The sequence below is a fragment of the Physeter macrocephalus genome, chromosome 4 (genome assembly GCF_002837175.3).
Source record: "Physeter macrocephalus isolate SW-GA chromosome 4, ASM283717v5, whole genome shotgun sequence".
Lineage (NCBI taxonomy): Eukaryota > Metazoa > Chordata > Mammalia > Artiodactyla > Physeteridae > Physeter > Physeter macrocephalus.
Window position 1 is genome coordinate 138,657,399 of NC_041217.1, and position 11,822 is coordinate 138,669,220.

Below are 11,822 nucleotides of genomic sequence, written 5' to 3' on the forward strand. Positions count from 1 at the left end.
CATAGCTGCTGGGCCTGCGCGTCCGGAGCCTGTGCTCCGCGAAGGGAGAGGTCACAACAGTGAGAGGCCCGCGTACCGCAAAAAAAAAAAAGAAAAGTAGAGTGGGGTGGGGGACGTGCCTATTTCCAATCACTCTCTTGATATAGGATGTCTGTGCTGTCCTTCAGAGAAGTTAACAATTTTTAACTAAGTTTGGGTCTCTATTACATAACGTGAGACTCTCTTTGGCAATTTGTGGTTTGGTCTGCCATCTTGGAACAGTATGGTGGTAGTGAAAGTTTGCATGGGTTTTCTTTCAGTAATTTGCTGAGGAAGGGCAGCAGAATTGTGTAGAGATTGCTGAGGTTGGTGTAGACATTTAGAAGAAGCTTCCAAGAACTGAAATCACAGTCAGTAGGCCCAGGATTCACAGATCTTGGGATCAAAACCCTTTCTGCTGGATTGGGATCCACTTGGTGTCATGTGGCCTGAGAGTCAGGTCATGTGAAAGGAGGGATGGAGTGATGAATGGGGATGGGGAGGGAACATCTCTATTGTGAAGGAGTTAAGGGGGGTGGGTATTGAGTTGCAGGGTTGAAGGAGAAGCAACGAGAAAATGAAAAAATATTTAAGAAAATGAAGAAAAGGAACCCTCTTTTTCTCTTTGTCCTCCTCAAATTTTCATGTGTTCTCTCCATTCTCATGGCTACTATCTTGTTCACCTTCATCTTTCTTGCTAGAGTTATTGCTGAAGCTTCTTTTTGGATTCCGTTCCTTTTGTCTGGGGTGAATGCCTCTCTTATCCGTCACATCCTGTCCACTTTTCAGCTTCTTTGTGGAGGCCTTCGGTGATAGTTTGCTGCACACTCTGATTACTCCTTCATCTCAGTGTCTATACAAACCACCTGTACAAAGCCTTTGTTGGTGGCTTTCCATGTACTGGGCCCCTGTGCTGGGCACTCTAGGTTCAGGCTCTCATTTCAAGCTGCCAGTGGCCCTGGGAGAGAAGACATGTTGCTAACTCCATTTTGCAGATGAAGAAACTGAGGCACAGAGAGGTTATCATAGTTGTAAGAAGTAGGATCCAAACTCAGGTCATAACTGACTTCAGAATCTGTGTTCCTAACACTGCCGAGACTTGGCCGCACAGGTCCATGGCAAATGTCACCCGTTTGCACCTATTCCTGCTAACTTCTCATTCAGGTTTGTCTTTCTAACCACAACTTATTCATTTTTTCCATGCCAGAGACCATTTGTCTAAGAGCTATTCATTTCTGTAGCTCCCACAATACCTTGCACATAGTAGGCACACATGCTAAATGAATGAAGGTATTAAGGAACTATGGGTAAGAAAAAATACTCATTTTGGGGCATTTTGGTAATTTGGATAGCCAGTAGAATATTGGAAGATGTTCTTTTAGTGACTCGTTTTTGCTGGGTCATCTTGAGCCAGGTGATTTTAATGTGGGTTGACTAGTTACCTTAAATCCTTTGTAGAAGATAAAGTGGAGTGTAAGTAAGAGCATGCGGTAACTGGCCTCCTGTTTTCAATCAAGGAGATTCAAAGATTCTCATGGTTTGTCCGTGCAGCTCAGATATACCCGCCTGGGCCTCAGTGAGTAGTGAGTATGTGGGGGGGCATGGGTGAGGAGGGACTACTGTGGGGCTGGGAAGGTCCTCATCCGGGAAGATCCTGGTCTCAGCTCTCCTAGAGAAATGAATTCGTGTTCCTGGCAAGTGGTCTCCCCTTCCTGGTGGTGGGTCAGTCCAAGCCAGGCTACAGGGCCGGGAATGAACCGGTGACTCAGCAGAGGGAGAGGGGGTTTAAATTTTCTTTGAATTGGTGAGTTTTTATTTGAGTCACAGTCTATTTTCCTCCACACACCTGGAAACTTCAGTTTGCTTGGCTCATTGTGTATAAGCCAGAGCACACTGATATTGACCACACGTAATGAAGAGCGATGCAGGGTTTGGTACCCAGAATGTACTTTTCTGAGAAATTGGTTTGCCTGAAGTCAGAAGAGCCCAGAGGCCATGGGAAGAGGCTCGCAGGGACCCTGCCTGTGGTTTCCTTGCTGTTCCCCTCCGTCCAGCGCAGAGGTTGTCTAGTGAAGCCCTTGGGTCCCCTTGGGTTCTCTTAGATGTCGATGTCTGTCTGGTCCTGGCCTTTTGTGGAGTGGACAGTCTCGCCTACTAGCTCATTGCCTCTGAGTTGAAGGTGCTGGAGAGCAGTGACCCTCACATTGCTGTACTTTTCAAAACGCTTTTTCAGTACATGGTTGTGGTTTGGCTTCAAAGCTGCCTGTTGGTCAGGTTTTATTACTTACTCTCACCCCCATTTTACAGATGAAGAAACTGAGGCCTAGAGTTTAGATGGCTTGTCTGAGGGCATGTAGCCAGGAGGTGGTAGAGCTGGGACTAGACCCCACTCTTCCAAATTCCACCTCTGAGCTTTTGACAACCCTCATTTGATACAGAATTCCTGCAAAACAGAGGGAAGATATTATCATTTGACCCAAAGTGTGCCCATGTATAGTCACTGAAGACATAATTTTAGCAGAGAATTAAACTGAAACCCCTGAGAGGTGAATTGCAGAGTCACTGGCAGAGGTGGGACCTGGCCTCCGAGAAGGGAGTTTGTTATGGTGCGGTGGCTCTTTTGGCAGGGAAAATGTGATAAAAGCTATGGCCTTTCCTTCCAGAAAACGCATGTATCCCCACTGGGGAGACTTTGTACATGATTTCAGGAGGTTCATGGCTGCTGTCCCCTCTGTGATCCCCAGTGAAGAATGTGGGGTGCCAAGTGGATGTGGAGTCCCATGACCTTGGCGAGTCGTGGGCCTCAGTTTCCCTGCTCTGAAGACCTGCGGTCCCTTTCAGGTCAGCCTCAGTGGGGCTGGCTCTCTTACCCCTGTGCTCCCCCGAGCAGGACTCAGCTGACCCCCCTCCACTCCCAGCTGTGAGCCTGTGTCTCCAGGCGGGTTGGTTAAAGTCGGAAAGCGCCCCAGAGTCCTGGGCGTGGACGGGAGCTGAGGTATTTGTGGCTCTGTGGCAGGGGTCCAGCGTCCTTGGTGGGTTTGAAATAGCAAAGTGATATTTGAGAGGGCTCTCCTTGGATGTGCCGAGCTAAGGTTCCTGCCAGGCGGGGAGCGTCCCTGCCTGCCAGAACCCTTTGGGGGCAGGGGTGTGAGAGGGTGGCAGCATGGAGCAGGAGGAGAAGGCCGCAGCTGGGCTCTGAGGAGCTGGGGGCGTGCTCTCCCCCGCGATAAGCCGGTCTAGCTATCTGCCCAGAGGTCCTGGCAAGTTCACGGCGTTGCCTTTGGCTCTGACCCTTGGCACCCTTGTGTGGCAGATTATAAAAACAAAACATACACACAATTGTTTCCCCTCCCCCGCCATTGGAGCTCAGGCTGTGTGTTGTGGCCTTTCTTCGGGCTCCCACCCTGTTTGCTGCAGCTCCTCTTAACCCCAGAGGCTGCCAGCCTCCTCTATCGGTAGCTAATTAAACACTAAATGAGTAACTGAAATTGCTTTTTGCCAGAACCCGGGCAGTGTGGCCATCTTAATGGGTTTCAAGTGGCGGCAAGACCCCAAATTGCAAATTCTTGCCCTTTATTTCAAGGCGGGAGGTGGGGCGGGGGGAGCAGGGGGGACCCAAACAAAGTTTTTGGCAGTGGTCACTTCATTTGAACTCCAAGACCAGCCGTGCGCTCCAGTCTGTGCATAATGCCATCTTTGTTAGCTAAGCCTTTGCAGACTTGGACCAAGAGTTAGCTGTGTGCCATTCACTGCTCTGAGGGAGCCGGGAGACACCCAGCTCGATTTTCCAAGGCAAGCTGCTTCTGTAGCGGGGACCTCGGGCCAGAGCCTCCTCGCCTCTTCTCTTGACCTTCCCGCCTCTGTGGGTGAGTGTGTGTGTGTGAGCTTAAGAGGGAGCGGTGGAGGGGAGGTGTGTGTGCTTGAGGGCCTGTCAGCCAAGATAACAGAAATGTTACACTAGCTGTAGCCTTTATAATAGTGTCTGGGGTTTAGAGTATTTAGAAAAATTAATCTTTTTTAGCTTGGTAATAATTCTGACTACGGCACAAGTGCATTAGACGATTCACATAAACTTCTTTAATACATGTTGCTGGGAGCTTACAGCAAATAGACAATAATGATTGTTTGTTTTTGATTCGCCAGGGTAATGGGGTTTTTTGTAGCCTTGGCAAGATGAGTTTTAGGAATGTTTCTCTCCCATGTGATGCTTTTTTTCCCCGCTTGGGCCCTGAATCCTCTGGATTTTGAAGGGTTTGGGTTCTGATTGGTGGCTGCGATGCACACCTGAGTTCCAGTTCCTGCTCTGTCATTTCCTGGCAGGGTGGACTTTTGGAGCCTTGGTTTCCCCATCTGTAAAATGGGGAAATGGTGAATCCTTTATGGGTTTGTTGTGAGGGTTAAGTAGGATTATATATGTAAAATGGTTGTCTCTCTGTGGCCAGTGCTTGGTGAGTTTGTTTCTTTTCTTTTTATATCCCCAAAGTTTTCCCCAGAACCTTTCAATATGATGGAGATAACAGCATGTTTTTCTGGAAGAGCAAGTTGACCCTAGGTAACTGGATACATTAATTTCCCGATGATGCCCTCCGGTGCCTGGGCTCCTCTGATGTGTCATGGAGTTCTCCCCCAAATACCAGTGTCTTGTCTCCCCACCCCCCAGACCCCTGCCAGGGCCAGAGCAGGCGGTCCTGGCATAGGCTGGCACTGATAAATGCTCCCCTGAGACGTCTGTGCCCCTTATCTGTGTCGGACAGAGTGGTCCTGTCCCACTCCCGTGTGTGGCTGCCGCATTGCCGAACGGGAAGAGCTTGCAGCTTGGCACGTGCAGAAACCTAGATGCAAATTTCGGCTTCACACCCCTTGTCAGCTGTGGGGGGCCGCCACTTTTCAAGGTCCGTTCTCTTAACTGTAAGGTGGGCACAAGGGTCGTACTTGCTCAGCCCACTGTGGGGGTAACTGTGAGAAAGGCGTGGAAAACTGTCCAGGGAAGGTTACCTGTGTGGGGCAGTGCTGTGTCAGTGTTTGCAGGGATGACCAGCCTTGAAAGCCCTGCAGTTGGGGTCTTGTCTTTGTCCTCTTTGGTACATACGTTGCCCTGGCTGGCCTCGGGCCTCACTTGACCTTTGGATTGAGTGAGCAGTCAGTCCCTAAAAGGGCCCTTAAGGAGAAGGTGAGGAAGGGGTGTGTCAGCCATTGCAGGTCCGCGGGAAGCTGGTTCTGGGCGCCCGAGGCCTTGGTTAGCTGGCCCCCAGACCAGGAGCAGAAGACACTGCCAAGTTTTGAGGTGTTGATTCAGTCCAATTACTGAGTGCCTGCTCTGCTCCGTGTCCAGTGGAGGAGACAGATGCTGCCCAGGATGCGCTCGTGTGCTTAAAAAGCCGCCTCTTTGGAGAGCCCAGGATGCAGAGCATCACAACTGGTCTTGGGAGTAGGTAAACAGCCCCATTCCCGTGTGGTGGCCGGGGAGGGTATTTATTGGTAGTGTGTGTAGGTAGCAGGGTTGCAGGTGGTAGAATTGGAGGTCACGTCTTACAAGGAGGTACCCTGAGGCCCAGAGGGGAAAGATGCCCCACCTGAAGTCATCAGTAGGACTCAAACCTGTAAATCGCATCAGAGTCCATAACTCTTTCCTTTGCCTTATGTTGTCTTGCTGCACTTAAAAGCTGTGTGAACTTGGGCACCTTAATTAACCTCTCTGTGCCTCAGTTTTCTCAGGTGGAAAATGGGGTTAATAAAGTACACCTGCCTCATGAGGTTGTTACAAGGATTAAATGAGTTTATGCACGCACACACACGTTAAACACGCACACACATGCACACACACAATACATATTGTGTCTGGTACAGCGTAAGTATCATAAACGTGTGCTATTGTTCTTTTTTTTTTTTTTTAAATTCTGGCCACGCCACGCGGCTTGCAGGATCTCGGTTCCCTGACCAGTGATTGAACCTGGGCCACGGCAGTGAGAGCACTGAATCCTAACCAGTAGGCCCCCAGGGAACCCCCTGTGCTCTCATTGTTATTATCTCATTTCAGGCCTGGTATGAGTCCTGGCTTTCTGATGGCCAAAACGGGGGGCAGCAGCAGAACGATGCTGGCGTGAGAGGTGTGCTCCTGGGATACGTGACCCACCTGTTGGTTGATTAGCACTCTGGACCCCTGGGTTTGAATCCACCTTCTTCAAGCAGCCGCGAGTGACTGGGTGTGGGGTTCATACATGCAGCCTCCAAACCAGCCCTGCTGCTCGTGAGGATGAAGTGCTGACGCGTGGACGCTCCTGGTCAGCACCGGCCTGTGGTGTTCAGTCAGTGTCTGTTCCCTCCTCTCTTGTAGCCGTTTCCCTTGCTCTGGGAATCTGGAACTTCCCCAGGCCCCTCTGACCCGTCCCTGGTGTTTCTCCTTGGTACTTGAGATGGGTTTTTTGCTCCAGCCCTGCTGTAGAGCACATGCCAACCAGGAATGTGGCTGCCTCTACCAGGCCTGCCAGGACCACCCCCAGGGGAACACCCACCTTTTCTTCTGTCTTCCTCCCCGGAACTCTGTGACTTTTACTCATTTGCTATTTGCTGCCTGGAAGTAGAGTAATGGGGGTCAAGGTTGTAGCTCTTCCTTTCCCTCTTCTAGATTGAAAGCTCCTGAGGGCAGGAGCCCTTATCTCCACCCCCTTTCTGCTGCCCCTGCTCCTGGGGCCTGTTGCAGAGTTTTGAGTAAATCCTGAGGGTGGTGAGCTAGGCTCTGGGCCTTGAGAAGTGAGAAGGGTTTGATCCCTGCCCAGGGTTCAAGTATGTTAAATACATGTTTTAATGGAGATGGACAAGTGGTGAATGCTAACTGTGAGTCGTGACCCGTTAGTGCTTTGTGAAATCAACTTAGTGGGTCACGAACTGGCAATTACAAAAAAAAAAGAAACTCTGGGGCTTCCCTGGCGGTCCAGTGGTTAAGACTCCGCACTTCCACTGCAGGGGGCACGGGCTCGATCCCTGGTCGGGGAACTAAGATCCTGCATGTTGAGCAGAGCAGCGCAACCAAAAAAGTAGAAAAACAAAAACAAAAAAAGAAATTCTGTATCGCAAAGAGTAAACATAAGCATTGTTTCAGAAAACTTCTGTTTTCAGCATTTTATGGGTGCCTATAAGTAAACCTGTGCCCTGGGTTTTCAATGTAAAATTTGCCTTGTTGCAGGTCTCAGTCTAAACTTTGAAAGCCGCTTACCCAGAAAAGGCTGAAGTTGAATCTTGGATCTTATAGGCTATGTGACTTTGGCCAAGTGGCAAGCGATTGCTGATCTCAGTTTCCTGATGGGTAATAAGGAGGGAGTCATTCCCACCTCTGAGGGTTCTTGGGAGAATTGATTCCCTGCTTTGCTTCCAGGGTGGTGCCTGGTGGTTCCTGGGGACCTTTGCCTTTGGTGTTTGCTGCCTTTGGTGTTTGCTGCCATATTCTTAGTTCATGGAGCCTGTGAGAGGTGCCCAGCAGATGCTTGCTGAGTGCTGAACAAGCAGTGGCTCCCACTTGAAGTCCGTCGCTTGTTTCTGCTGGGTGGCAACTCCCTCTCTGCCTGTCTGCAGTTGAGGTGGAGATTGGGGGGTGGGTGGTGGTGGTCTCCAGCCCCTTGTGGTGGTTGTTGTCTGAACATCTGCAGGGCTCAGGCTCTGGTCGCAGCAATGGTCGCAGCAAGAATCTTGAGAATAGGTCTCAGGGCATCCTGTCTGACCCAGGTTGGCCCAGCCTTCCAAATTCCCTGTCCCCTCCTGGTAACAGCTGTTTGCACAGCTCCAAGGCGGGCTTTGTGTCCCCCGCTCTTTGTGTGTTTGGGTGAAGCGCCTGACATTTCACTTCTGTTTTACAGTCCTCTGACCTTAAGAAGCACAGCTGCTCCCTGGGGCCCCCGTCTGAGGCTTTCCTGTGATCCTTCTCTCCCAGTCACAAAAGGCTGTTTGAGAGAGCAGGCTCTGGGGTGGCAACCCTCCCCGCTGCCCGGGATGCTGGCTGCAGCTTTGCGAGTTCTTGGGATGGACAGAGTGTGGCTTCGCACTCTGGCCCAGGATAGCAGTCGGCTGGTGGGCAGTTATTCCTGTGAGCCTGCTGCATGCATGGCCCTGTGCTGGTTGGTGATGGGACTAAGGCAGTGTCATGGATAGCACAGAGGATTTGGACTTGGATAACCGGGGTTCAGGTTCTGATTCTTTCAAGTGGCCTTGGGTAAGTCATTTGGCCTCTTTGAGACTTGGTTTATCAATAACAAACGATGTGAAACAAGGCTTGGTTTTTTTTTTGTGTGTGTGTTTTTTTTTTTTTTTTGCCTCTCGAGCTTTTTTTTGAAGCCAGGTGAGAGCATATAAGAATGGTTTGTAAACTGTGGTCTATTTCAAATGTGAACAAATTATCAAATCATAGAACGTATATCAAGAAAGAGCCTCTCAATTTACAGAGGGGGAAACTGAGGCTTGGGGTAGAGTGGTAGCAAATCTGTGACTGGATGGGCCCCTGATCCCCGTGGCAGCCACTAACTTTAGAAAACCTGCACCTGGGAGGTTGGCGCCTGGGTCTGCCTCTGTGCCATTTGGTAGGAGTTGCAGCTTTCTTTGGGAGATGTCGTGGGCTTCCCGTGGCTTTGGCCGTGCGGCCAGTGCTGAGGGGGCAGACGGCCCAGTGGGCAGGCCTGGTGCCGGGCGTGTGCACGCGGCCGCTCTGTTCTGCTGTCTTTTAGAAGGCTTCCAGGAGAAAATGTTATCCTCTCTCTGGAGGCCCTTCCTCTTGGCAGTGCCCACTGGTGTTACACGAGCGGTTCTGGCCACAGCTCTGGGCGCAGGTTTCCCTGCGGGTCTCCGGGCTGCGGAGCCACTTCAAAAGGGGACTTTACAGCATGACAGGGAATTTCAGCCACCGTGTTATCTCCGAATTGGCCAATTGATGGTTTCAGCAGAGCATTTCAGCATCGGGGAAGCCAATACAATTTGAGTTAGTCGTGATGGCTGCCACTTTAAATACCGCAGTGACTTTCCGTCAGCGGGCTAACGCGCAGCACAGGGCATCGCAGAAAACCTGATCACTGGAGTGCTTCAGTCGATTCTGACCCCAAGCTACGGAAAATGAACTTAAATCTAGTGGGCTGTCGCCACATACTTTCTTCGGCATTATTTTGCTAGCAGCGTCTTTGTCAAAGGGAACTGGAAGGGAAAAGAGCAGGTACAGGTAACCGTGTTTGCCTGTGGCCTCACCCGATTTGAGGGAGCGAAGATCTTCCAGGGAGAGTGAGCCGCTGGGAGTTGGGGTGGTGGTTTCCTGGTGAGGGATGAGTTACTAAACTACAGCGTCGTGGTTTAATAATGATGACTCTCTAGCGAAGGAAACTGGTGTTTATTGAGCACTTACTATGTGCCAAGTTTTTATTTTTTTTTTTTAAGTGTTCTTATTCAATTCTCACCCTATTCAGGCTGGGTGGGGGCCAGGACATTCTTCCCATTTCATGAAGGAAGAACTGATAACAATGAACAATGATTGAGTGCTAACTAACTAACTAACAAAGCACCTTTCTAGTGCTTTGGGTTTTATCTCTGTTGTCCTCAAAGCAGCCCCGTGGGTCAAGTTCTGTGTTTTTGTTTTTGTTTTTTTTTTAAAAATTATTATTATTGTTGTTTTTGGCTGTGCTGCGTGGCATGAGGGATTTTAGTTCCCCGACCAGGGATTGAACCCGTGTCCCCTGCAGTGGAAGCACGGAGTCCTAACCATTGGACCGCCAGGGAAGTCCCTAAGTTCTGTTTTTATTCCTATTTTGTAGAAAAGGGAACTGAGGCACTAGAGGGATTCAGGAATGTTGAAGGTGTACTTAAACTAAAGTGCTCTGCACTGCTATACCATGCTGTTTCCCTAAGAGTTAATACCAGATTTGGCATCTTTGCTGTTTAAGTAATTGGTGACCCACTGCCCAGCCCTGGTGGGTCTAGGTGGCAGGACTAGGTGGGAGTGGTCCCAAGGGGGCAGATGACCTGCAGCCCTGTCTGTGGGTCTTGTGGTTCCTTATCAGTGCTGTGCTTCCCAGAGGCAGAGGGGCTGGGCTGGGTTTTCAGTGACCTCACCCAGGAAGGAGATATTTTGCTTCAGGCTCATCATATACCTTAAGGAAGAGTTTCCCCTTCTCTTCACTTTTAAGCCACCCTTTTATTAATCCCCTACCACCCCGTGTGGACTCCATGCTTGAAAATATTTCATTTACAAATAGATTATATACATTGTCACCATTAATTTTATTGAAGACATAGGAAAAACAAGAGCTATATAGTTGCTGATTAGAGCATTTCATCAGCTCAGAAAAAATTGGGAATTTGGGGTTTATTTCAGTTGAGGTAGACCCGATTTTGGTGTTGAATTAAAAAAAAATATCAGACTGACTCCAGAGTCCCTGAAGTTTTTGAGAGACCTGGTTGGAGTCCTCAGGCTGGGAACCTCTGACTTAATGTCTGTGCTTCCCCCACCTACCTAGCAGTGTAGGTGGCTCCTTCTAGCTGTGTTCTAGAATGGCCAGAGTTGGACTCTGGTGGAAGAAAGGCCCTCACGTTCTCCCCTGAGAGTCAGGAGGGTCAGAGGTCAGAGTTTGCTCTTGGGTCATCTACCAAAGTTCAGGCAAGGCTTCCCTGTGAGGGAAAATGTGGGTTGGAAAATGGACACCACAGGTGTAAGCTCCTGGGTGGAGAGCTCCCACCTCTGGAGGATGCTCCAGAGCCCCCATCCCTACACTCAAGTACCAAGTTCCCTGCTGTTCTGAGCTGGCATCCAGTGGAGATGGATGACTGGACTGTGAGTCCAGAAATCATTCTTCTCAACCAAGCTTCCACACTTATTAGCTGTAACCTTTGACTGGCCATTATCTTCTTTCTGGGCCTCAATTTCCCCATTTGTAGCATGGGGACAGGGAGGGATACAGAAGCGATTTCTGATGTAGCAGTGACCACCCTTTATTGCACACTTACCCTGGGCTAGGTGCTGTGCATGGGCATGCTGTCTAGTCCTGTAACTCTACAAGGCAGGGGCTGTTTTTTTTTTTTAACATCTTTATTGGAGTACAATTGCTCCACAATGGTGTGTCAGTTTCCGCTCTACAACAAAGTGAATCAGCCATATGCGTACACATGCTCCCACATCTCCTCCCTCCCGCGCTTCCCTCCCTCCCACCCTCCCCATCCCACCCCTCTAGGTGGTCACAAAGCACCCAGCCAATCCCCGCTTGCAGGGGCTGTTTTTATCCCACTCCTTGGATGAGTAAACTTGAGGCTCCAAGAAGTGAAGTCATTAGCCTTGGTTATGAAGTCATTAAATAGCGGAGCACGATTTGAACCCAGGGCCCCATTCCTAGTCTTTGAGCCACACCGTTATTTTAATAAACTTTAGGATGACTTTGAGAGATGGGGAACCTTGGGGAAAAACAATTTTCTTAGAAAGAATTGAATCATTTCTGTAGAAACCCGTAAACGTGTGTTTAAAAAAAAAAATGTTAGTGACAGTTTGCTTCCCAGTGAGATGAATGCAGATAAACCTATTTTGACTGTTAACTTATTTTGTTGCTTAAAAGCCAGTGACATGTAGCGTTGAATTTATTTTTCTTCACAGCGTTTAAGTGTTTGCCCCTTCTTGAGTGACGTGTGTGAATCTGGGAATTGCCTGTACTTTGGGGATTGAGGCCGCTGCTCGCACTTCAGGATTTTGCCTTAAGAGGGGCGACTCGGGGGAGGATTTGTGCGGGCGCAGGGTGGAGCCGAGAAGTGGCTTCCAGCCACGCGCTTACCTGAGTTTCAGGGTGCTGTTG